The following is a 22,666-nucleotide window of genomic DNA, read 5'->3' on the forward strand; positions in this document are numbered from 1 at the left end:
GTACTTATGGACTCTACTCGATTACAACACGTAAGGTAATGGGTTAGATTTACACAGATTTGTACTTCCCTGAGTCAAGCAATACACGCGGCCTTTTTCCTTGCTTATTTGTCTGGTCTGTAGAGGGAGGGCTTCTTGCTCATCCAGAGAGAGAGAGAGAGATAGAGAGAGAGCATTTGGGTTCCTTGTTTTTTAGATTTTAAGTTCTCTCGTCTAAATTGCTAAGATCCCAGGATTGTGCCTTAGTTTCATGGCAGTTCGTGATTGGATTTCCTTTAAACATGTATCTGCCTGCATTGGTTGGTGCCGTTTCTTGCTTAAGTTAATTGTTTGTTAACACCTTTTAACGGCTCTTGAGTTTCGATGGTTTGTCTCTGTGGGGTTATCCTGTTATGCAAGTTTCCTTTGTTAATTTTCGCGCCATTGCCTTGAGCAGGGAGATCCATGCACATCAAATTCATCTTTATTACATACATCTTATATTAATAGCCTCAAGTCCATCACACATAAAAAACATATATTTTTATTCTTACACGTCTGGAGCTTTACCTGCCAGTATACGTCCAGGGTTGAATGATTCCTGCCTTCATTAGCCGAGGCATTGAATATAAGAGCAAGGAGGTTATGATGGAGCTGTATAAAACACTGGTTAGGCCACAGCTGGAATATTGTGTGCAGTTCTGTTCGCCACACTACAGGAAGGATGTGATCGCGTTAGAGAGGGTGCAGAGGAGGTTCACCAGGATGTTACCAGGGCTGGAGCACTTCAGCTATGAAGAGAGACTGGGCAGATTGGGTTTGTTTTCCTTGGAGCAGAGGAGGCTCAGGGGGGGCATGATTGAGGTGCACAAAATTATGAGGGGCATAGATAGGATGGATGCTGAGGAGCTTTTTCCCTTAGTAGAGGGGTCAATAACTAAGGGGCATAGATTCAAGGTAAAGGGCGGGAGGTTTAGAGGGGATTTGAGAAAGAACTTTTTCACCCAGAGGGTGGTTGGAGTCTGGAACTCACTGCCTGAAAGGGTTGTGGAGGCAGGAACCCTCACAACATTTAAGAAGCATTTGGATGAGCACTTGAAATGCCATAGCATACAAGGCTACGGACCAAATGCTGGAATATGGGATTAGATTAGACAGGGCTTGATGGCCGGCACGGACACGATGGGCCGAAGGGCCTCTATCCGTGCTGTATAACTATATGACTCTATGGCTCCACGAACTGTCTTAATGTTCAGATCAAGATGGAAACACAACAGCAAAATACAACGTCTGGAGCTTTACCTGCCAGTGTATGTCCAGTGTTGAATGATTCCTTACTCCACGAACTGTCCCACAGTTCAGATCAAGAGGGAAACACAACAGCAAAACACAACGGATGCTGGAAATCTGAAAGAAGAAGAGAAAGTGCTGGAAATACTCAGCAGGTCAGGCAGCATCTGTGGAGAGAGAAACAGAGTTAACGTTTCAGGCCGATGACCTTCCAGTACCATTTGGACAGGTTGGGTGATTGGGCAGAAACATGGCAAATGCAATATAATGTGGATAAATGTGAGGTTATCCACTTTGGTGGCAAAAACAGGAAGGCAGATTATTATTTGAATGGCAATGGATTGGGAGAAGGGGATGTGCAAAGAGACCTGGGTGTTATTGTGCACCAGTCGCTGAAGGTAAGCATGCAGGTGCAGCAGGTGGTTAAGAAGGCAAATGGTTTGCTGGCCTTCGTAGCGAGAGGGTTCGAGCACAGGAACAACGATGTCTTGCTGCAGTTGTACAGGGCCTTGGTGAGACCGCACCTTGAGTATTGTGTGCAGTTTTGGTCACCTTACCAGAGGAAGGACGATCTTGCCATGGAGGGAGTGCAGTGAAGATTCACCAGGCTGTTACCTGGGAAGGCAGGAATGACGTATGAGGAGAGATTGTGTCGATTGGGCTTATACTCACTGGAGTTTAGAAGATTGAGAGGGGATCTCATCGAAACCTATAAAAGTCTATCAGGCCTGGACAGACTAGATGCAGGAAGGATGTTTCTGATGGCCGGGGAGTACAGAACCAGGGGTCATAGTCTAAGGATAAGGGGTAAACCATTTAGGAATGAAATGAGGAGGAACTTCTTCACCCAGCGAGTGGTGAACCTGTGGAATTCTCTGCCACAGAGGGCGGTGGAGGCCACTTCATTAAATATATTCAAGAAAGAGTTGGATATATTTCTTGAGTCTAAAAGCATCAAGGTATATGGGGAGAAGGCAGGGACAGGGTACTGAATTTGGATGATCAGCCATGATCTCAATGAATGGCGGAGCAGGCTCGTAGGACCGAATGGCCGACTCCTGCTCCTATCTTCTATGTTTCTATGTTTCTATGTTTCATCAAATTCAGTGCTTTGTTTGTTTATAATGGCCCTATTAACCTCCATTACTACTTTTTGTGATTTGTGTACCTGTATCCCTAGATCCCTTTGCACCTCTACCCCATTTACACTCTTATTATCCCAGGACTATGTGGCTTCCTTATTCGTCTTACCAAAATGTGCCACCTCACACTTACCTGTACTGAAATTCATTCACCAATTACACTCCCATTCTACAAGCTTATTGGTGTCTTCTTGCATTTTGTCACAGTATTCCTCAGTATTAACTCTACTGTCAAAACTGGTGTCATCGACAAATATGGAAATTGTGCTTCCGATTCCCGAGTCCAAATCGTTTATGTTAATTGTGAACAGCAGTGGTCCCAGCACCGATCCTTGTGGAACACCACTTCCCACCTTTTGCCAGACTGAGTAGCTACTCCCTGTTTTCTGTTTTGTAACCAGTTTGTTTTCCATAACAGTATGTCCAATCTACAAGATGACCACGGTCAGGTCATGTGGAGTGAAGGGCCAGGCAGCAGAATGGTTGGAAAGACGGTTAGGAAACAGAAATCAGAGGGTTGTAGTTAAGGGAAGTTTGCAGCCATCTTTCCATTCATTCTGTGACCTGGCCTTTGACTCCACACGGACTGACTTTGGTCACCTTGTAAACCTCACATACTGCAGACACAGTGCACCAGCGCTGGAGGGGATGGATATTGAGACCTGTGGTAGGGGGGCTGGTGAAGTGGCTTTCTCTGTCCCATGTTGTTGAGGCATCCTAGTGGAGTTTTTCACCTCTTTCTACCTTTAAAGAATTCCTGTTGCCTGCTTATTAAAGACAGTAACAGCCTCTCAGTCAGGACACACAAAAGTATGAGGCCTCGTAAGTTTCACTCAGAATGACAGCCCTGAACGCGAGTTAGAAAAGAGAGGGGCCTGAGGTGCGAGTTAGTAACGGAAACGTGGTGGCCAGAGTGCTCCACAGCAGTGCTGAGGACCCGGGTACTCAGGCTCCTGTACGATTTATTTATTAATTTAGTTTATTGCCCAATTGTAATCGAACTGGCATGTTATTTTGCTATCCGGCGGAGGCTGTGGTCCCCAATGGAGGGCTCTCTCCATGGGAGTCCTTCCCTGCACCACTGGGGATCTGGGGTGGAGAATGTTGCACAGAGCAGTCATGTGCAACAGTTTGTAAGCGCCTTTCCGGACTGCAAGGCCACGACCGGAATTTCTTGTGGTATTAGCGGGATCGATTGGAGGTGGGTCGGGTGGGAAAGTTGTTATTTTTGGGAGCGGTGCGGGAACCCACTCTCAGTCCGCTCCCATACACCTTTCCCGTAGGCTCGTCTATCAGCGCAGACCTGACCTGACTGGCAGAGGCGGCCGACCCAATTTGAATTATTAGTAGGCAGCTGTCAAACCTTTAAGAGTGGATTTAATCTTAGCTTTTAATTTTAACTGGATGGCCACGGGAAACACGGTGCTCGGGAACCATGTCTGTCAACCAGAGGCGGGAGTTCAGTGGCCAATGCTCCAGCTGATAACTTGACAGCATCAAATGTACAGTCGGAAATCCCACCTGAGAGATGATCACTTTCCTCAGCAGAAGCTGTTTCTCACTGCATTCCCAGCACAGATTCTGCAGGCTGCAGTCTTTCCAGCAAAGTCTCCATCCAGTGTCACCCCAGTGGAAGTACCTCTCTCACCATTGACAGATTGCTTCTGTCATCTCTACTTCACCTGCCGTCCATTCCATCAGCATGGATACCATGTAAACTGTCTCAACTTGCTCCTCAGAATCTGACCACGATGGCCCCCAACACCAGCAGCCCCAGGCACACTAGTAGTACCAACAACAATACCACCAACTTACTCCGCAAACATTGATGCTGCAGAGGACAGTGCAAATCAACACCCGTGCACATTGCTGTCTGGCAGGATAGGGCTGGCCTCAACATGGCCAGATTTACTTCACTTGATGCTGTATGCCCTTACAGCTGCCACATGATGCTCCAGGTTGGCACCGCCCCACAGCAACACCGGAAAGCATCCCTGCTATTAGCAAGCCATTCCTTTCACACTCACATTCCTCCATTGCTGGAGGTACCGTTATGTCTCACCATTCACTGCAACTAATTAATCCCCTTGCAAAGGTGCACACAGATCCGTCCAAGTGTTGAAAATATGAATTTTGATGTTTGACAGCACATTAACGGGAACTTTACATTAACATTCGATAAAACACCCAAGCGGCCACAGTTGTGAATTATACTTGTGTACGAAAGACTGATACTTGGATGTTTTTAGTAATAACTTGTATAAGTGTGAATGTAGAATAGTGAACTTCACATTAACCAAATATCTATATTCACTGTGACCTTTAATGACTTGTGCATAAATTGCTACGGCTTGCTCAAAATGTAACTGCAAAGACAGCCAGGACTAGTCAAGACTAGCCATGATAACGGAGAGTATCGCAGCTTATGCAGCTTATGAAGCCTTGTGCTGCCTGCACCACGGAAGCTGGAAATGGGAGAGATAAGGTAAATTCCAATGGGGTGCAGAATTATAAACAAGATAGCGATGAATAGGGTAAAGTTGTAGGAAAAATACTGGAAAGGTGAAGCCAAGATACTAAACTTAGCATGAGTGACAATGGTGTTTTGACCATTAGAACCAATTAAATTAGATGATTTTGTTAAAGACCGTATAGGGCCAATGCCCAAACGAACTTTTGATAAGAAATGGGTTAAAACCTGAAAACTCGAAAAACAGCTTTACACAGACCTACTGCAGGAACAAAGGAACAGACTGAATACGACATCGCCTGTGTCTGAGAGGTTCCCGAGCAATTCGTTAAACTATTGCCTGCTGTTAAGTATATTAGACTGTAAGCATAATAAATCGTGATCTGTTGCTCAAACATACTGGCTGCTGCCTATTGGTGTCTTGTCCAAGAACTCTGGGAGATCATAAAGATCTTACACTTGTCAGTCATCTTTCTCTTCTGCATGTATCTACCAGGTGCTAGCCCTGTGGATTCAGCAGAGGTAGAGGCAGTCTGCTCACTTCCCTGCTGCCATGGAGGCGGAGAGCACCTTGCTGAACCGCAGTGAGGCCATGTTGACCCATGTCTATGTTGACATCCCTCCTAGGGAGGAGGTCTATGGGCCTCTGCCATCTATTCTCTATACATAACCATCTATCCTCAATAAAGATCATGTGCTCCACTGAGCGGCGCATTAGCTGCTTGATGTCGCTCCCCTTCCTATCCATGGAGGAACCTACAGTCACCATCGGCTGTGACCCGGTGATGGTCATGTTGGAGATGGACTCTTCCATTCTCTGAACATTTGCAGACATTGCGCTCGCAAAACCTGTCAGAGCCCCCCAACACATTTTGCTGCACCTCCAGGGTTGCCCTCTTTCTGGATGGCCCCCCTGACTCAGCATCTGCATGCAGCTGAGCAGAGCTGGGAGCATCCTGCACCCTCTGGCAAGGAGTCTCCACTGCTCTCCCTCTCTCCAATATCTGCTCTGGCACACGTGTGAGTTGTGAAACACCAGGTGACAACACTACTCTATCTCGTGTGGGACCCACGGAGGTGTGTTTGTCTGCCCTTGTGCTGGGTGTGTTTATGTCTGGTGATTGTGCACACTCAGAGGCTGGTGGCTCCTCTGAGGAGTCATCTTCATCTTCCTCCTGGACAGTGGAGGGGGGAGCTCTTGATGGACCTGTGGGAGAGTGAAGATATGAGTTAGATATATCATATGAAGAATGGGTACAGATACCATTATACACACGATGACCATTCAGCGAGATCAGTGTCCATATGAGTCACGGATGTATGCCACGTAGCTTTATGATATGTAATGCTGACACCAGGTTGCTGAGATGTCCCAACCTCTCCGTCTCCCACCTCCAGCTGCTCGGCAACTCCAGATATTTATAAAGCAGCCTGCTGTTGTAAGGTTTGCAAATGAGGGAGTGCCACCGCCGGTTCACCCCTTCTCCCTCTTTTTGTGGGCTCTCTTTTCCTGCAAGGAGGGAAAGGAAGAGAAGTTTGAGTGAGTGACGGAATGGGTGTAAGGGATGGATGGGGTAGATATTTAGAGGGAGACTATGATGGGGTGGGTTTTCAAAGACAAGTGGCCTCCTTGTGTTTTGTTATTTGGTATGATTGCACTCGGGTGAGGGTGAGTGTGAGGGGAGGCTAGTGAGATGGGGATGTGATAATGTAAATAGAAAGAGAGGGACGGTTGGACGTGCTAGGTATGTTGTTGTAATTAAGAATGTGCAGGGGTATGGTTGGGAAGGCAGAGTGATGGGGATGTGATGAGAGGCACAGCAAGATAAAGGTGAGTGCAGCTTTGTACACACGTTTTCTGATCTAATGAGATCATTGAAATGTTTGTGGTATTGCATCCAGGTCTTGCTGACAAAATCGCTGCTGGTGACCCCCTCTGTAATCTCCAACCAGGATGTCTTGTTTTCCTGGAGAGGTCCCTTCTTACCTTTGGAAGAGAAGAGGACCACCCTGAATGGTTTGACTCCCTTCATAAGCATATGGAAGGAGCCATCGGACAATCTGGGTGCAGCCCTCTACCTCTGTGCCGTCTTTCTCAGTGTTAGCAGCACTCCAATTCTGTCGTGCGCTGACAGTATTATGTTACATTGGCATTCAAATCCAATGTGGCTATGGCCCCTTTAACGATCATGGCTGAAAACGCATCATCGATGACATCAACAGACCAGTCCCGACTAATTGGCCTGAGTAAAGCTCTGGGTGAGCTCAATATGCCCTATTAACCTAAAATCATTTTCAGCAGTGCGGTCAGAACATGCCATTGCCACTGCGCAGGTAGGCACAACACCGGCTGTGGTTTATAAGGCTCTGAGGAGTCCATGGACGATATGTATTTGCAGTGTGAGAGGTTGCAGCCTGTGTATCGTTACCTGAAGTGGAAGCTCCTCAGCTTTTGGATACACTTTAGCCCCAGTGTCCTAATCTTTTGCCGCCTGGTGCAGAGTGGTGTGAGTGAGGCAGCAGATCATCTCCTGGACTTGCTCTTGGGCTTGGCTGATGCAGCAATTTGTAGGTTCAGGGTGGGCGGGGCCCATATAGTGGGGGGCGTCTCTGGCGGGGCCCATGGGGTGGGGGTGTCTCTGGCTTATTGGAATTTATTTTCTATAAATTATCCAAGCTTCCCATTCCTGGTTGCTAATCAGTGAGTCCTACTGTTAAGTAGACAGCGAGTGAAGACAGAATTAATCTTTGCTGTGAAGTCTCTTGTGTTCAACGAGCCTGTCAACACATAGAAATGTTCACAAATGAAGATTGGATTACTGGGTGTGTTTCTTGTAGGGCTGGCAGCAGCTACGGAACTACCTGAACATGATTCACCACCATCAGGAAGCGAGAAAGTAAACATTCCTCAATCTGACTGAAACACACCAAACACCACCACAGAGGAAACAGCTGCAATTCACCCCACAGAGACCAACGGTGTATCAACGTTCACAGCACCTTCCCCACAGCTGATAGTCTCAGTGCTGAGAGAAAAATCACAACTCTCCACACAGACAAAAATCCTTTCACACTGATGAGGCCAAATCAGTCTCCCCACCCTCTGCAACTATATATTAAATCTCGGCCACCCCCTGCCCCCAGCTGTGGCGGCATTCTCACACCAGAACCTGTCTGATGAAATTCCCTCACTAGAATTCCTCCCCCCACCAACTGTGAAAAATATTGAACAATGTAGCAGCAAAATCCGGAGGTCTAGCGCTGGCCGTTAAGGCCAGTTTGTGTTGAAAAAATGGCGGCCGCCAACATTTTGGGAAGGTCGGTAGTGCTGCCACTGCCTGCACTCGCTCCAGATAGGTACATCATGCAGATCGTACTGTCAATGATTGTAAACGCTGATTTGACGCAATATCTGGCAAATTCAAAGTTGCCGCTTCACTTTGACCCCTCTCTAATCACGGCAAACTGACCATGCGTTCAGCAATGGTATCATAGTGGTTAAGTTACTAGACTAGTAATACAGAGTAACAACAGAAAACGCTGGAAAAACTCAGCAGGCCAAAGTAGCATCCGTGGAGAGAGAAACACCAAGGACTTGAATCTGTCAGCCAGAGAAGAACTAGATTTGATGAAAAAGTGGCTCGGAGCTGAGTCGTCAGAACAGGCGAAGAGAATTCGCTCAGTGCACGTATGCAATCCCACAGCAGGCCTCAACATGGTTTGGCATCATCTCGAAGACTGTTATGGGACACCAGAAGTCATTGAACACGCACTGCTTAAGAAGATTGAGGAGATTCCGAAGCTAACCAACAAAGATAATGTCGAGCTTTGCGAACTGGGTGACATTCTCCTCGAACTGGAGTGTGCTAATGGAGAAGGTTACCTGACAGGCCTCACGTATTTGGATACAGTTCGTGGCATAAACCGAAGAGTGGAAAAGCTCCCCTACAACCTTCAAGATAAATGGCTAGCTAAGGGATCCAAGTAAAAGGAGAACTACGGAGTGGCACTTCCTCCCTTCTCTCTCTTCTCCAGTTTCGTCCAAAAACAGGCAAAGGTGAGGAATGATCCAAGTTTAACTTTCTCCACCTCCAGCTGTCATGCCCGTTCGAGAACAGAGAAACCCACAAAGTACAGCAACAAAGCCTCTGTGAGCGTGCACAAAACAAATGTTCCAGCCGAACCCTCAGTCAACCAAACCAGTTCTGCTGGGAATAAAGTGGTTGACCCAGATTGTCAGTGTCCAATACACAAGAAGCCTCGCCCACTCAAAAAGTGTTGAAGATTTAGAGGCAAGACTATTGATGAGCGCAAATCATACCTGAAAGAGAATCGCATCTGCTTCAGGTGTTGTGGGTCGACTCTGCACATGGCAAAAGACTGCAAGGCGACAATCAAGTGCTTCGAGTGCAAAAGTGAAAATCACATCGCAGCTCTGCATCCAGGTCCTCCTCCTTCGACCACCGAGAGTGCTGCGGTTGACAAAGAGGATAGCGGGGAGCAAAGCAAAAGGGCACCTTCTTCAGTCACCTTTTAGTGTACAGAGGTTTGTGCAAATGCAAGCAGCCCACGTTCATGCTACAAAATCTGCCTGGTTAAAGCATATCCTGCAGGGAGAAAGGAGAGGGCAATCAAGATGTATGCAGTGCTTGATGAGCAAAGTAACAAGTCTCTAGTGAAGACAGAATTCTTCAATCTCTTTGAAGTCAAGGCCAGTGCAGCTCCGTACACGCTAAAGCACCTGTTCAGGGACAACAGAGACTATGGGTAGGAGAGTTGGCAACTTTATGATCGAGTCCATGGATGGGAAACTACAGCTTCCCCTCCCCACCTTAATTGAGTGTGACATGATGCCAGATGATAGGATGGAAATTTCCTCCCCAGAGGTCGCACATCATCAGCCCCACCTACAGCCAGTTGCCAACAAGATTCCAGCTATGGACCCGGACGCTCCAATCCTCCTGCTATTGGGAAAAGACATCTTAAGTGTGCACAACGTGCGTGAGCAAATCAACGGGCCCCACAATGCTCCTTATGCGCAGCGGGTTGACCTGGGATGGGTCCTCGTGGGTGGATTATGCCTGGGAACAGTTCACAAACCAGCGGATGTCAACGTGTATAAAGGAAACGTGTTGCACAACGGTCGCACATCCTTTCTCAGCCGATGCCCAAACAGGATCCAGGTAAAGCAAGACTACGATGGCATGACGCAACATCATAGGTCAATCCTCTGCCTGTGAGGAAGAGGCAGGCCTCACCGTAAGCATAGACAGCCTAGGATGCTCAGTGTTTGAAAATCCAAGGATGATGACAAGCCAGCACTATCCATGGATGACAAATCTTTACCAACGATCATGGATGAGGAGGTTTACCAGGATGATGGACACAGCTGGGTGGCACCCTTACCATTTCGATCTCCTAGACGCCGTCTTCCGAGCAACAGGGAACAAGCTATGAAGCGCCTCTGCACACTCAGGAGAGCACTGGAGAAAAGGCTAGAAATGAAGGGCCATTACATAGAGTTCCTGCAGAAGATGCTGGACCACGACCAAGCCAAGCCTGCTCCACCTCTGGAGGAAGGTAAAGAACACTGGTACCTGCCAACGTTCGGTGTGTATCTCCCACAAAAGCCGGACCAGTTACGAGTCGTGTTCGATTCAAGTGCTGAATGTGAAGGAGTGTCTCTGAACGATGTACTCCTCAGCGGCCCAGACATGAACAACACCTTGTTGGGAGTTCTTCTGCGGTTCAGGAAAGAACCTGTAGCCCTGACAGCAGATGTGCAGCAAATGTTTTATTGCTTTGTCGTCCAAGAAGAACACAAGGACTATCTACCCTACCTCTGGCATGAGGACAATGACATCAACAAGAATGTGGTGGAGTACAGGATGAAGGTCCACGTATTTGGAAACAGCACTTCACCTGCTTAGGCCACCTACTGCATGAGTCGAGCCGCTCAGAAATGTGAGCAAGAATATGGCTCCGATGGGAAGCATTTTGTTGAGAGACAGTTCTATGTTGACGATGGTCTCACCTCGGTTACCACACCTGAAGAAGCAATAAATCTCCTGACAAGAACCAGAGCGATGTTGGCAGAGTCCAACCTGAGACTACACAAGGTAGCATCGAACAGTGGACAGGTGATGGAAGCCTTCCCTGCAGAGGACCGTGCTAAGGATCTGAAGGATTTGTACATTGGAGTAGATACTCTCCCCCTTCAGCGGAGCCTGGGGCTCTCCTGGAAACTGGAAACAGACAGCTTCACATTCCTGGTGTCCCGTGAAGAAAGGCCATTCACACGGAGAGGTGTCCTGTCCACAGTCAACAGTTTGTACGACCCTTTGGGGTTCGTAGCTCCCATAACAATGCAAGGAAAAGCATTAGTACAGGAACTCTCAACTGATCAGAGTGAGTTGGATGCTCCACTCCTCCCAGAAAAAGAAGCAAAATGGAACCTATGGAAGGAGTCCTTGAAGGCTCTCGAAGACCTGCACATAGAGAGGTGCTACATTCCCGTCTCGTTGTCATCAACACAGAGAAGGGAGCTGTGCACCTTCACAGGCGCTTCCACAGTAGCAATAGGAGCCGTGGCCTACTTGATAGCAGCTGACACCGACGGGAAATACCATGTGGGTTTCGTTATGGGGAAGTCCAAGTTGGCCCCTAGGCCCGCCCACACCATTCCACATCTCGAGCTTTGTGCAGCTGTGTTGGCTGTTCAGCTGTACGAATTGATCAGAGACGAGATTGACATCGATGTGGGCGGTGTCAAGTTCTGCTCGGACAGCAAGATTATACTTGGTTACATCCACAACTCCACAAGAAGGTTTTATGTGTATGTTTCCAACCGGATGACTCATATCAGACGATTCACTCACCCTGACCAGTGATGCTACGTCCCCACGGATCTGAACTCTGCAGACCATGCTACCAGCAGCATACCTACAGCAAAGCAGTTGGTTCTCGGGCCCTTCTTTCCTGTCTCATGTCAACACATAGGGGAATCCTGAGTCCAATCTCTTCACCCTTGTGGAGCCTGAAGCTGAGACTGAGATTCGGCCTGAAGTTACGACCCTGGTCACCAAAGCCTCAGAATCTCAGTTGGGCTCACAACGCTTCGAGCGATTCTCAAGCTGGAGAACACTCTGTCGAATCACAGCCAGACTCATTCCTGTTGCAGCATCCTTCAAGGGGAATTCGGACAACGTAGAATGCAAAGGATGGAAATGTTCTAAAGGAGTATCCGGCACAAGTGAGCTTTCACAAGCCAAAGGTGTGAACATTCGCTCTGTCCAGCATGATGTCTTCAAGGATGAATTCAAATGTCTTGAAGAGGGACAGACATTCCCCAAGCAAAGTCCACTTAAAAAGCTCAACCCAGTTACAGATGAAGATGGTTTGCTTCGGGTCGGAGGTCGCATATCATCCGCAGACTTGTCAAGAGAAGAAAAGCACCCTTTGATCATCCCACGCACCCATCATATTGCCAAACTACTCATGAGATACTATCATGAGCAAGTGGCTCACCAAGATGGCACATAAAAGAAGGAGCTATCCGAGCAGCCGGATACTTTATAATCAGGAGCAAGCGTCTGATTTCTTCTGTTATCCACAAGTGTGTTACTTGCCACAAGCTACGAGGGAGGTTAGAGGACCAAATGATGGCAGACTTGCCCGCCGAAAGACTCACTCCAGAGCCTCCATTCACCAGCGTAGGCCTTGACGTCTTTGGGCCATGGACCATCATGACGTGTCACACAAGAAGAGGTAGCGCAGGCAGCAAGCGCTGGGCGGTGCTCTTTACATGCATGTCTACCAGAGCTGTGCACATTGAGCTGATTGAATCCATGTCAACAGACAGCTTTATCAATGCCCTGAGGAGGTTTTTCTCAATCCATGGTCCAGCCAAAATTCTCCGCTCCGACAGAGGTACTAACTTCATGGGTGCCTGTAAGGAGCTGAACATCCACACGGACGATGCAGCGGTAAGAAGCTACCTCCAAAAGAAAGGATGCACGTGGGTGCTTAACCCCCCGCATTCATCCCACATGGGTGATTCATGGGAGAGGCTCATCGGTGTTGCCAGGCGTATTCTGGACGCTATGTTGCTTCAGACGGGACCCACTCGTCTCACACACGACGTCTTGAGCACTCTCATGGCTGAAGTCATGGCGATCATGAATGCAAGACCCCTGGTGCCGGTGTCCACCGACCCAGACATGCCTGCAGTCCTCACCTCAGCGATGCTCCTGACTCAAAAGATGAGTGCTATTTTAGCCCCCTCTGGAATCTTCGAAATGGCTGAGCTGCACGGGCAGCAGTGGAAGCAAGTCCAGTGTCTTGCAGACATTTTTGGAAGAGATGGAGAGGAGAGTATTTGTCCACCCTACAGAGCCGTAGGAAATGGACAGAAGACAAGCCAAATGTCAAAGTGGGAGATGTTGTCTTGCTGAAAGACAGCCAAGCAAACATAAATGAATGGCCAGTGGAACTGGTTGTCAAAACTCTGCCGAGCAGGGGCAAGATGGTCCGCAAGGTGGAAGTGAAGATTGTCAAGGAGGGGATTGTCAAAGTGTTTCTGAGGCCAGTCTCAGAGATGAAAGTCCTCCTTTCTGAAGAAACCTAGGGAAAGTATTCTGAGTATGTTTGCAGCCAAAGGACGTTTTCTTTCGGTTTTATTTTGTATCTGTAGTGGTACAATGGAATTATACCAAGCGGGGAGTGTGCTGCCTTCCTTTATGAATTTATGTTATTTTTAAAGTTAATTTAGTGCTTTAATTAATTTGGGTCGATTCCCATTGTGTGCCGCCAACTAGTGGATATTTGGTACCTCGCAAGTGCAGTAAAGCGCAGTAAAGTGCGGTAAAGTAAAGTGCTGTAAAGTAAATTGCTGTAGATCACAAGACATGCAGCTGGACACATGGTGTTGCAAGTTATTTTCCTCTTACATTTCGGCCTTGGACACTATTTGTCTATAAGTACTTGAAAATGCTATAGATGATTAGTGTAGTCTATATTTTGCAGGAAATGTTTAGTTTTGTAACCTTTCTCTGGAAGCAAACCTACACAGCTAGCTGTGAATTGCGCGCTCTCTGTATCTAACTTGTTAGCTTGTAGCTGTATTTTGATGCACTATGTACAGGGCTAATTTAAAGTGATTGTAAGAGAATACCTTTCAGTCTGTTAAATGTATATTCAGAGTAAGCTGTGTTTTCATGTGTTTTGGTAAGTTACATGCCAAATGTACTGTGTTGCTCATGCTTACCTATGTTTGTGTATGCATATCAGTTATGTACTTGTGTCCTAATGTATGCTTCCACTTCTGTATTGTACTTCAGTTTCGCAATAAGAATCTTTCAGTAAAGTATACAAGAAAAGTCAAGCGTTGTGATTTTTATGGGAATATATCAAGTTGTTTGCTACATGTCTAGCTCTGCATAGGAACGTGCTGCAAGGGCAGTAAAGTAACTGACCCACTGAACACAACTTGAACGAGCACACAAAAACTGATCCAATGACCACAACTTGACCAAACACACAGAAACAGACCCACTGACCACAACCTCAGCGAAAACACAGAAACTGACCTACTGACCACAATCTGACCGAACACACAGAAACTGAACCACTGACCACAACATGTCCTAACACACAGAAACAGACCCACTGACCACAACCTGACCGAACACACAGAAACTGACCTACTGACCAGAATCTGATCAGACACTCAGAAACTGTCCCACTGACACAACCTGATCGAACACACAGAAACTGACATACTGACCACAAAATGACCGAACACACAGAAACTGAGACATTGACCACAACTTGACCAAACTCACAGAAACTGACCCACTGACCACAATCTCTCCGAACAAACAGAAACAGACCCACTGAAAACATTCAGTCCGAACAAATGGAAAATGACCCACTGACCACAACCTGACCGAGCACACAGTAACTGATCCACTGACCACAACCTGACCAAACACACAGAAACTGACCCACACAACACAACCTGACCGAACACACAGAAACACACCCACTGACCACTACCTGAGCGAAAGCACAGAAACTGTCCCACTGACCGCAATCTGACAGAACACACAGAAACTGACACACTTACCACAATCCGACGGAACACACAGAAACTGACCCACTAACCACAACCTGACCGAACTCACAGAAACTGATCCAATGACCACAAACTGTCCGAACACGCAGAAATGAACCACTGACCACAACCTGACCGAAAACACATAAACTGACCCACTGACCACAACCTGACCGAAAACACAGAAACTGATCCACTGATCACAACCTGATTGCACACACAGAAACTAAACCACTGACCATAACCTTATTGAACACACAGAAACTGACCCACAGACCACAACCCAACCGAGCACACAGAAGCTGACACACTGGCGACAACCTGAATCTACACACAGGAACTGAGCCACTGACCACAACCTGACTGAACACACAGAAACTGACCCACTGACCACAACCTGATCGAACACACAGAGTCTGGCCCACTGACCACAACCAGATGGAACACAAAGGAACTGACCCACTGACCACAACCTGAGAGAACACACAGAAACTGACCCATTGACCACAAGCTGACCGAACACACATGAACTGACACACTCACCACAAACTGATCGATCACACAGAAACTGACCCACTGACCACAACGTGATCGAACACACAGAAACTGAACCACTATCCACAATCTCTCCGAACACACAGAAATTGACCCACTGACCAAACATGGCTGAAAACACAGAAACTGACCCACTGAACACAACCAGACCGAACACATAGTAGCTGACACACTGAACACAACTTGAAAGAACACAAATAAACTGAACGACTGACCACAGCATGATCGAACACACAGAATCTGGGCCAATGACCACAACCTGATGGAACACACAGGAACTGACCCACTGACCACAACCTGTCCAAACACACAGAAACTGTCCCACTGACCCGAACCAGACCGAGCACACTGTAACTGGTCCACTGACGACAAGCTGACCGAACTCACAGAAACTGACCCACTGGCCACAACCTGACAGAACTCGCAGAAACTGTCCCACAGGCCACAAATTGACTGAACACACAGAAACTGACCCACTGATCACAACCTGTCATAATACACAAAAACTGGACCACTGACCACGAAATCTCCGAACACACAGAAACTGACCCACTGACCACAACCTGATCGAACACACAGAAACTGAACCACCAGCCACAACCTCTCCGAACACACAGAAACTGACCCACTGACCACAACCTGATCGAACACACAGAAACTGACCCACTGACCACAACCTGATCGAACACACAGAAACTGACCCACTGACGACAGCATGACCGAAAACACCGAAACCGAACCACTGATCACAACCAGACCGAGCAGACAGTGGCTGACCAACTGAACACAACCTCTCCGAATAAAGAGAAACTGAACCACTGAACACAACCTGATCGAAGACACAGAGTCTGTCCCACTGACCGCAACCTGATGGAACACACAGGATCTGAACCACTGACCACAATCTGTACGAACACAAAGAAACTGGCCTACTGACCACAACCAGACCGAGCACTCTGTAACTGGTCCACTGACCACAATCTGACCGAACACACAGAAACTGACCCACTGACCACAACCTGACAGAACTCACAGAAACTGACCCACTGGCCACAACCTGACTGAACACACAGAAACTGACCCATTGACCACAAGCTAACCGAACACGCATGAACTTACACACTGACCACAACCTGACCGATCACACAGAAACTGACCCACTGACCACAACCTGATCGAACACACAGAAACTGAACCACTATCCACAACCTCTCCGAACACACAGAAACTGACCCACTGACCACAACCTGACCGAAAGCACAGAAACCGACCCACTAAACACAACCACACCGAACACAAAGTAGCTGACCCACTGAACACAACCTGAAAGAACAAACAGAAACTGAACCACCGACCACAATCTGACCGATCACAAAGTAACTGCCACACTGACCACAACCTGACCGAACACTCAGAAACTGACCCACTGAACACAACTTGACCAAACACACAGAAACTGACCCACTGACCACAACCTGACTGAACACGCAGAAACTGACCCACAGAACACAAGCTGAACGAACACACAGAGACTGACCCACTGACCACAGCCTGACGGAACACACAGGAACTGACCCACTGAACACAACCTGTCCGAGCACACAAAAACTGGCCCACTGACCACGAACTCTCCGAACCCACAGAAAATGACACACAGACCAAAACCAGACCGAGCACACAGTAACTGGTCCACTGACCAGAACCTGAGAGAACACACAGGAACTGTCCCACAGACCACAACCAAACTGAGCACAGAGAAACTGACCCACAGACCACAACCTGACCGAAAACAAGGAAACTGACCCACTGACCACAAGCTGACCGAAAACACAGAAACTGACCAACTGAACACAACCTGAGTGAACACACAGAAAATGACACACTGACCACAGCCTGACTGAACACACAGTATTTGACCCACTGACCTCAGCCTGATCTAACACACAGAAACTGACCCACTGAACACAACCTGACCGAACACACAGAAACGGACCCACTGACTAGAAGCTGACCGAAAACACAGAATCTGACACACTGACCATAACCAGACCGAGCATACAGAAGCTGAACAACTGACCATAACCTGACTGAACACCCAGTAGCTGACCCACTGACCAGAAGCTGACCGAAAACACAAAAGATGACACACTGTCCACAACCAGATCGAGCACACAGTAACTAACATACTGAACACAACCAGACCAAAGACACAGAAAATGTACTGGCCACGCTAGACGTGTCCCTATCTAGTTATCCAGTAAGTTAAACACTCTATTCAAAATAATTCTTCGTGAAGCCATTTGCTGTTTGAAGCCTTTACTTGAACAAATTTGTGAAACTGTAAACAAAGACAAAGTATGTTTTGTACATAACTGAGTACTATACATTCGATATTACATAAGTTATAAACATATTTACAAAAGTAGAATAGAGTAATTGTATAACTAACTAACATTTGGATAAACTTCTATAACTATCAAATATTATCCTTTTATAAACATATAGTGTTATCAAAATACTACCCTGACAACGTTGCTATTATGCTAAGGAACAAAGATACTCACGGATATTGCGCTTGGCCTAACATATGAAATCAGATTACATTGGATTGTGAAACCCTTATGGAATCCTCCATTACTGCCAGGTTCTTCCTGGAATTCTACTTCCTGTGTTACACAGGAAGAAAGGTACGAAGGTCAAATGACAACTCACAGGAAGAAAGGAACAAAGGTCAAATGACCTCACACAGGAAGAAAGGTAGAAAGATCAGATGACCTTTCCTGCATACAAACCGCTAACACAATAACCACCACCAGACGGTGCTACCTGCAAATAAATTGTTCACTGCATGTAAAAAGTCCATTGGTGCAGAACAGAAACTGACCAGCTGACCGGAAGCTGACGGAACACAAAGAAACTGGCCCACTGAAAACAACCTGACCGAAAAAACAGATGCTGACCCACTGACCAGAAGCTGATTGGAAACACAGAAATTGACCCACTGAACAAAACCCGATCGATCTTACAGAAACTGACCCACAGACCACAACCTGACTGAACACACAGGAACTGAGCCATTCTCCCACTGGCCACAACCTGAACGAACACACAGAAACTGGCCCATTGACCACAAGCTGACCGAACACACAGAAACTGACATTTTGACCACAACCTGACTGAACACACAGAAACTGACACACTGACCACAACCTGAACGAACACAGAGAAACGGAGCCACTGAACACAACCTGACTGATCACACAGAAACTGACATGTTGACGACAAACTGACCCAACACACAAAATCTGGCAACTGACAACAACCTGTCCAAACACACAGAAATTGACCCACAGACCACAACCTGACTGAGCACACTGAAACTGATCCAATGACCACAACCTGTCCGAACACGCAGAAACTCACGCACTGATCACGACCTAAGCGAAAGCACAGAACCTGCCCCACTGACCGCAACCTGACCAAACACACAGAAACCTACCCACTGACCACACGCTGTCCGAACATACAGAAACTGACCCACTGAACACAACCTGACCGAACACACGGAAACTGATCCAATGATCACAACCTGTACAGGAAAAATGGCGGCACACACGGACGCAGCGGCTTTGTCTCTCCCGAGAATGAGCGTTTTCACCCTACTTCTGAGTATCTTCTGGACTCTGCTGCTACGGGAATTGCGGGCAGACCTACCGTACAGCCGGCAGACGGTCCTAGACATCGGGGCCGACTGTGTGTGGCTCACACTCGGCGACATCGATCTGCCTCCCGACATCGCTCGACCCCCGGGATCAGCGTGGTGTCCTTCCCCAGCCGGAAGTCGGCGCAGACCGTGAAGGGAACGCAAGCAGAAGTGGGGTAAGAGGGCCGGTATCCAAAACAGGCTGAAGAGGACCCCACACAAACCCTCCCTCCCAAGTATAACTCTACAAATAAACTCTAAAGCCTGCACATCTGCCAATGCACTTTATTATGGTTATGTTTATGTTAATATACTACAAGCCAAATGTATGTTGAATGTTTAAATGTCTTAATCTAAATGCACACTCTTGGGAACCTCAAGCCTACATTTCGTTGTACTGCACATGTGCACTAACAATGACAATAAAAGTTGATTTGATTTGATTTGATTAGATTTGAAACAGACAGAATCTGATCCACAGGCCACAACCTGAATAAACACACAGAAACTGGCCCACTGACCACATACTGAACGAACAAACAGAAACTGACATGTTAACCACACCTTGACCGAACAGAAAGAAACTGACCCACTGAACACAACCTGAATGAGCACACAGAAACTGACATGTTGACCACAAGGTGACCGAACAGACAGAATCTGGCCCACTGACAACAACCTGACGAAACACACAGATGCTGACCCACAGACCACAAATTGATTGTGCAGACAGAAACTGACCCAATGACCAAAACATGAACGAACACACAGAAACTAATCCAATGCCAACAACCTGTCCGAACACGCAGAAACTGACCCACTGACCACAACAAGAAGGAACACACAGAAACTCACCCACTGACCACTACCTGAGCGAAAGCATAGAAACTGTCCCACTGAACGCAACCTGCCCAATCACACAGAAACTGACCCAATTACCACAATCTGACCGAATACACAGGAACTGACACACTGACCACATCTTGACTGAACACACAGGAACTGACCGACTGACCACAACCTGACCGAAAACACAGAAACTGTTCCACTGACCACAACCTGACCGAACACACAGAAACTAAACAACTGACCACACTATTTCTGAACACACAGAAACTGGCCCACTGACCAAAACCTGATCGAACACACAGGAATTGACCCACTGACCACAACCTGTCCGAACACACAGAAACTTGCCCACTGACCACCCCCAGACAAAGCACACTGTAACTGGTCCACTGACCACAACCTGACAGAACACACAGAAGCTGACCCACAGACCACAACCAGACTGAGCACACAGAAACGGACCCACAGACCAAAACCTGACCGAAAACACAGAAACTGACACACAGACCACAACCAGACTGAGCACCCAGAAACTGACCCACTGACCAAAACCTGAACGAAAACACAGAAACTGACCCACTGACCACAAGCTGACCGAAAACACAGAAACTGACTCATTCACCTCAGCATGATCTAACACAAATTAACTGACGCACTGAACACAACATGGCCGAACACACAGAAACTGACCCAATGACAAGAACAGACCGAAAACACAGAAGCTGACCCACTGACCACAACCAGATCGAGCACACAGAAGCTGAACAACTGACCACAACCTGACCGAACCCCCAGAAGCTGAACCACTGACCACAACCTGACCGAACACACAGAAACTGACACAATGACCACAACCTGTCCGAAAACACGGAAAATGACCCACTGACCACAACCAGACCGAACACACGGTAACTGACATAATGAACCCAACCAGACCGATGACACAGAAACTGACCCACTGAAAACAATCTGACCGAAAACACAGAAACTGACACACTGACCACAAGCTGATTGGAAACACCGAAATTGACCCACAGAACACAACCCGACCGATCTTACAGAAACTGACCCATTGACCAAAACCTCTCTGAACAAACAGAAACTGTCCCACTGAACACATTCTGTCCGAACACACGGAAAATGACCCACTGACCACAACCTGACCGAGCACACATTAACTGACCCATTGACCACAACCTGACCGAACACACAGAAACTGACACACAGACCACAACCAGACCAAGCACACAGTAACTGATCCACTGACCACAACGTGACAGAACACACAGAATCTGACCCACAGACCACAACCAGACTGATCACACAGAAACTAACACACAGACCACAAACTGACCGAACACACAGAACTGACACACTGACCACAACCTGATCGAACACACAGAAACTGAACCACTGTCCACAACCTCTCCGAAAACACAAAAAATTTGCCACTGACCACAACCTCACCGAACACACAGAAACCGACCCACTGAACACAACCAGACCGAGCACACAAACAGACCAACTGAACACAACCTGAAAGAACACACAGAAACTGACGCACAGACCAAAACCTGCCCGAAATCACGGAAACTGACCCACTGACCACAAGCTGACCGAAAACACAGAAACTGACCAACAGAACACAACCTGAGTGAGAACACAGAAAATGACCCACTCACCACAATCTGACTGAACACACAGGAACTGACTCACGGACCTCAGCCTGATCTAACACAATGAAACTGACCCAAAGAGCACAACCTGACCAAACACACAGAAACTGACCCAATGACCAGAAGCTGACCGAAAACACAGAAAGTGACCCACTGACCACATCCAGATCAAGCTCACAGAAGCTGAACAACTGACCACAACATTACCGAACACGCAGAAGCTGACCCACTGGCCACAACCTGAATGAACACACAGAAACTTACGCACTGACCACAACCAGACCGAACACACAGTAACTGACATACGGAACCCAACGAGAACGAAGTGCAGAAACTGATCGGCTGACTGATGCTGAACAAACACAACGAAACTAACCCACTGAAAACAACCTGACCAAAAACACAGAAACTGACCCACTGACCACAACAAGATCGATCACACAGTAAGTCACCCACTGCACACAAAATGACCAAACACACAGAAAAATTCCCGCTGACCAGAAGCTGATTGGAAACACAGCAATTGACCACTGAACACAACCCGACCGATCTTACAGAAACTGACCCACAGACCACAACCTAACCGAACACACAGGAACTGACCCACTGGCCACAACGTGAATGAATACACAGAAACTGACCCATTGACAACAAGCTGACCGAACACACAGAATCTGACCCGTTGACCACAACCTGACCGAACACACAGAATCTGACCCACTGACCACAAACTGACCGAAAACAGAAACTGACCCTCTGACCACAAACTGACCGAACACAGATACTGACCCACTGACCGCAATCTGAACAAACACTGAGTAACTGACCCACTTTTCACAACCTGAACAAACACACAGAAACTGACCCACTGACCACAACCTGAATGAA

At 47.4% G+C, this 22,666-nt stretch overlaps 1 pseudogene; it reads right to left on the reverse strand.

Moving 5' to 3' along the window:
• Nucleotides 1-2,056: 2,056 nt before the first annotated feature.
• LOC147087134 (uncharacterized) lies at nucleotides 2,057-8,244 on the reverse strand (annotated as a pseudogene).
• Between the last annotated feature and the right edge of the window lie 14,422 nt (nucleotides 8,245-22,666).

This window comes from Somniosus microcephalus, unplaced genomic scaffold (genome assembly GCF_052327205.1).
Source record: "Somniosus microcephalus isolate GS21.2 unplaced genomic scaffold, FLI_Smic_1.0 unresolved_chr6, whole genome shotgun sequence".
NCBI classification, from domain to species: Eukaryota; Metazoa; Chordata; class Chondrichthyes; order Squaliformes; family Somniosidae; genus Somniosus; species Somniosus microcephalus.